Below are 6169 nucleotides of genomic sequence, written 5' to 3' on the forward strand. Positions count from 1 at the left end.
AAAGAGGAACAAGGAGGAAAAGCCCTTCTCAGTCTTTTCTCCTGTTTTCTTGCAATGCATGTGCAAGAAACCCACAGCACTTCAGTGCCATGGTTTGAAAGTCCCACATGATGGAGGAGAAGATAGCTGTGTTTATTTTGTCAAGTTCTTTCACTGGCTGTGTAAGCCTGAGAGCACATGGCTTATGCCAGTGCCAAGTGCACTGTCTGACTATGCTTAATTAATAGAGAAGGGCAAAAAGTACTATGAATTTTTTCCCTTTTTAACATTAACTGCTTAGCACATTGCACAGATGTATCCTGCTGGAAAATACGGGTAACCTATGGGTGAGTTTCCTCTCTGTGCTAACTTCCCAGAGATTTGACTCTTAGGAGCAAGTCTTTAATTTGGCAGTCTTAGATGTAGTCTCTAATATGTCACTTAGATTGACAGCTGTCTCACATAAAAAAAAAAAAAAAGATTACTAAAATGTAGACCCAGTTAGGTGGGAGCAGAATAAAGAATGTTTCTATTTAAGTTTCCTATCACTTACCTTGATTCCTTGATTTAAAAAATGTTGTTAGTTTTTCTCTGTAAAACTCTATTGCCTCCAGGTATTAACAAAAAAAAAATTTTTTTGTATTGTGCAGGAGAGAAGTCCTAGGAATAGAAAATGATCTTTCTTTTGCTTTGAGAAATTTTGACCGTGGAGATGTAAAATACTAAGGATCACGATACTCCCTCCTTCATGTAGTTCTTCATGAAATTCTGGTTATATAGCAAAATAATTTCTGGAGAGGACCATGCTACACTGAACCTGTATTTTCAACTCAGTAGCAGCATGAGCTATACTAAAAATGAGAAATATCAACATAATTTTCTCAACCCAAAGGATACTCAAAACCCTAGCAAACCACCCCATCTTTTCTTTGGAAATAGCAGATAGGATTCAACTCCTTCCTACAAAAGAAACAGTATTAAAAAAGACAAAATAAGCTTTGAGATTGTAATTCAGGTCCCTCACCTCTCCCTCCTTGAAAATATCTGATCACTTTTTTTTTTTTTTTTTTTTAAATGTTGGTTTATGGGTTTTAAGGCTTCATATTTTCAAGTTTTTTCCCACAATCATGGACACTTTTCATTGAAAACTAAGATTTTCATTTAATCCAAGGAGACCAGGAACCTAAAGCCTTAAGAAAAGCATCAGATTGCAGGATAATTTTGAGACAGACAGCTAGGACAGAGTGGACTTCCTACAGCCCCACTCTGATTAGCTCAAGAGGCAGCACATAGTATCAGCAGGCCTTAATTTCAGAACAGCATTTTCCTTTGCCATCAGCTAAAATTTAGTCCTACAGCCGAGTACGATGCTCAAGGGTTCACAAACATAGGTTTTGTCCTGGGCAGTTTCACTAAGTAGATAAGACACATAGCCAAATGCACTGCAGAGCATATATATTAGAAACATCTCTGCATATTTTAGAACAATGACAAAGCATAGAGTACATATGTAGAAGCATGTCTATAGTTAGTACTGTATATAGTGTTTTTATACCATGATTGCAAATTGCAAATTGATTTTTTTTAATGTGTTTGTTTTACTTTACTACTGTTTTCCTTGTTGAATAGTATAGCTTGTTGTGCAGAACAACACTGTTTCTGCAAACAGAAAACCTTAAACTGGAAAACACAGTAATGTTCAGTTCTACTTTTGAAATATTTAATCTGAAACCTACACTTAAAGCAAGCAAAATATCTGAAAACATAAAGACCAAACCCAAAAAAGGTTACTATGAATTAATGCTGTAGTATCTCTTTGAGATGCCACTGGTTTTGTGCACTCCACACAAAATGTTCCATTAGGAACAAAATTGTTCTATTGTGAGGGCCAGGCACTCTGGAAGGTTAAGAGCACTAATTGTATTAGCTCGTGATGCTGAAGAAGAGAAATTTCACTGCTCCCTAGAGAGGTAGCCTCAGAAGAAGGTTGTGAATTGTTACATTTGGCCAAGATTTATTCTTGTTTAGATTTAGGACTGGAATTTGTCAGGCACAGCAGAAAGAATGTCATTAGCTTTGACAAGTATGTTTGTGTGCGTGTCTGTTAGGTAATGTTTAGGAGATGTAAAATGCTACATGCACTTCCCATTTTTTTGCAAAAAGATGAAATTGACAGTACCTGTCAAAAAATATTATATTCCACACTGAAAGAAATTTGACCCTTGCTTTCTCTGCAGTATCCCTCAGCATTAAACCAAGTCTGCCTCTCCCTTTAGCTAATACTACTTCACTAAAAGCAAGTGGAGATTGAAAATATAATTGACCTGACGTTCAGAACTTTCTACACTGAGGTCCTGGAGTAGTATCTGAAAATCATTGCTACATTTTAGTAGTGTATTCTTGTGCCTGGAGAGTGCTATGCATATCCATATTGCTATATAAATAATACTAAATCATAGAGCAGAGTTATCTTAAAGGTCTGATGTTACAAAAAACATTAGGATGACAAATGAATGTTTTATACTATTAAAATGCCTGCAACAAATCTGTTGGAAAAGACAATTGCTAAATTAACTGGTAAAATACACAACTGCTATTAGAATCAATGAACTCTTAGAGCTATGGCTCCAGCACTGTGGCTAGAAGGAAAAGTCCTTGAGAAATCTGTCAATATTAAATAATATTTGTAAAATCCTGAATATATTTTTTCTGAACAATTTTTAAAGTAGAGAAGATTTACTTGGGCATACCTTATTTTAACACACTTCACAAAAATATTTTAGCCTTTTGCAGTATGTACTATCTTCTCCACCACCTCCTCAAGGAATAATTGTCGTAATTCCTGAAGGCCACGATTAGTTCCAGTTTAGGATTTTCTATAATATACTTTCCTGTGGTAGCTAATCTACTTAAGGTGTCATACAGACAATTATTAAGGTATCCAGCAGAATATTATATTGTTTATTGTTTAATGTTACCAAAAGGATTACCTAAAGAAATTAGTAGAATTCCACAGCCCATGTCTCTTTTTGCTTTTACAGTATACTGCAGTAATTAGAGAAACATACCAATGCTTTTAGGAGCAATCAGCTCTTCCAACCTCTAATCCTGGTACAGTGGTTGGAAAGTTTTATTCCTTATTCATTTGCATGCACACAGCAATTCAGCAAGGTTCAAGTACTGACTACCAATTTTATATCATATGCCTTATGATTTTCTTGATAACTCTTTAATTACACTCCCTTCCTTGCTTGACCTAAGAAACTTTCATCTTCAGCATCAGACTTCAGTTCCTGCCATTCTAATATCATTGTCCAGGAGCTACACTTACAGGGACTTTGGAAATTTTCAGTGGTGAACAGTAAATCCAAAAGCTCACCTTCCCTCTTGCTCTCATTTTCACATGCTTTGATCTCCTTCGCCCCTTAAAGAAACTCTTGCAAATGTAGACCCTGACTGCAACACGGACTACTGTAATACAGACTGTAACCAAAAGTCATTTATGGGAAAAGTGTGCAGATAATTAACTTAAATGGTGTAACAAATATCAACATTGCTGCACACTACTATATACTAATAGTGAAAATACGCTGGCACATATTAGGCTTAAATTCAAGTAGTAATATGCAGGCTGTCTCTACCAGCCCCTTCTGGTGCATAGCATATTTAGAGGAGTTTAGGGTGAGAATCGTAAGCAAAGACTCAGTTACTTTCACCCCTCCCCTCTTTGCTTACAAGGGAAACAACACAGTGCCTTCCACTTCCTCCGTGAGGAAGACATTAAGAATAATGTTTTCCACCTTTGAGCTTGCCTAGATGTATTTGACTAGACTATAGTGTGGCCCACTGTCTTTAAAGGCCAAAACATTAAACAAACTGGACGTACAAAAGTCCATGAAATCTGACAGGATACATTGGTGGGTGTGTAATATTCTCATTGACAAATGGATGAAGCATGGACTAGATAAGTGGACAGTGAGGTAGGTGGACTGAAAACTGGCTGAACTGCCAGGCTCAAAGGGTTGTATAGGCATAGCAGTGCTTTCAGCAATGGAGGTGGACTGGATGGTCCCTTGAGGGGCCTTCCAACCTCGATGTTTCTGAGATCCTATGACTTTTGTTACAGTGCCTTGGAATATCACATTAACAGGGATGTTCCAAGAATAATAAGTTTTCCATTTACCCTGAAGTATTTTGGAACAGATTTGATGTGGCAATTCTTTACACTGCAAATACCTTAATTGCTCTGCTATCTACAGCCATAGATCTGCACCACCGTTACTTGGTGTTGTGAACTCTGCCCAAAACTATCAAGTATGTAATATATATTAAGACAAAAAAAAACAACTAGCAGAAATATGTTGGTTAATAAAGATGTATGGAACTATGATGTTGATCCCCAAGCAGGTATTTCAGTAGGCAGCTCAAATTAATACATAAAGCTACAACATCCTTGTTGTACCTCCCTCCTGTTCCACATACCTATTTCCAAATGGAGTAGGTGACCTGCAGCCAGCTTTCTTTTAGACATAACAAAAACACAGACCAAGATCAAGGAGCTGGGAAAACCTTCAAAACTCCCACAGTGCATAGGCTGATTTGTCTTAATTGATGCTTAGGATTTATGTCACAGTAGGGACTCAGATGTCTTTGCTTTATTGCAAAAAAATAGCTAAATAGCAAATGTTTTGTGGGTATACAGTTGCCAGGCATACATGGAGGTTAAATGAGTAATTCCCATTTACTTCACTGTCCCACTGGACTCAAAAAGGCTACTTTTATGGGTAGGTACTTTTCAATATAAGTAAATGTTACAGAAGCTGAAAAAAATCAACGTTGTTCTTTTCTGAAGTCTTCCACTTCACAGATTTGCCTATTTTCTCCTAGCTGTTTGGCTTCTTTTCATTTCCTAACATTTCAGGCTTTTTCCCTGAAACAAATACACGTTTATTGTCTTGTGCCTGATTATCTTTTGACAAAAGAGCATTGTGCCATCAAGACAGACCCACACCTCCTAAACAAGTTGTAATAATATGCAGGAGAAGGGAGGTAAGAAATAGCCCCCTCCTAAATTCTAGTACTTCTAATTTAGTATTTTTTAATCTAAGTTTACTAAATGAAAAAGTAGCAAAGGATGTGCTATTTTCCCTGACTTCTGCACAAATCAATGAACAGCAAAATGATTAGTTGGGGACATTTTTATTGATTTTAAAATAGGTTTTAAGATTACAAGAAATTCAATTCCACTGAAGGTTTAAAAAATTAATCATATATGATCATATGGTATATATTCAATGAAGAAGTAAAAGCAAATATATTTCTTCCAAAATGGATTTTCATACAACATCCAGTGAATTTTGTGCTGTAGAAAGTTACATTTATATTTCTTCCTAAGATTAATGAAATACTATATATGGTCAACTCACCTTTATGGTTAATAGCAGCTGTACTTTAAAAAGATACTGAGAGATGAATTAAAGCAGTTGCATTTCAGTGTTATAGAAGACTGATGAATATCAATCAGATATACCAAACCATGATACGTGCTCAGAATTATGCCTTAAAAGAACAAGAAGTGTTTGAAATAGGAGATAAAAAGAGTAATTCTTTTTGTTGAGTCACACTGCTTAACCATCTGCAGACAATTCAATTCCAGTGCCAGTACTATCAGGTAAGAGGGAGAGAGAACCAGGTAAGAGCAGAAGAAAATCTGTTACGTTGCAGTATTTACAAAGAGATTGAACATTTTATCAATTTGTGACACAGGACTAATGGTGGTGATTGGTTACTGCATTTGACATATCACTTGAAGATTTTCAGAAGGGCAAACTATGTTTTTAACTTTGAGCATTTTCAGGAAATCGCTATGTAAATATATTGAAGCCTAACACACATAAAATATTTTGCAAGTTAGTTCATAACCATATTCAGTTGTTTGTTTTCCCAAATCAATTTTTCTTTATCCTTTCCTCTATAGATGTTTATCCCTTTCTAAAATCCTACATTCCCTTCGAAGAGGGGCATGAGTCACTTCTGTGTGGCCCCTCATCCTCTCCAGTGCTTACCCTCTTTACTCTTATTCTTATACATTAATTAACTCTCATCCCTTCCTTTCTCCCCCACACCCCTTCTCTTCTCAGTTGCCCTGGGACTTAGAGCAGGTAGCCACCCACCCATCCTCCAGCCCCTC

Source organism: Rhea pennata, chromosome 1 (genome assembly GCF_028389875.1).
Source record: "Rhea pennata isolate bPtePen1 chromosome 1, bPtePen1.pri, whole genome shotgun sequence".
NCBI classification, from domain to species: Eukaryota; Metazoa; Chordata; class Aves; order Rheiformes; family Rheidae; genus Rhea; species Rhea pennata.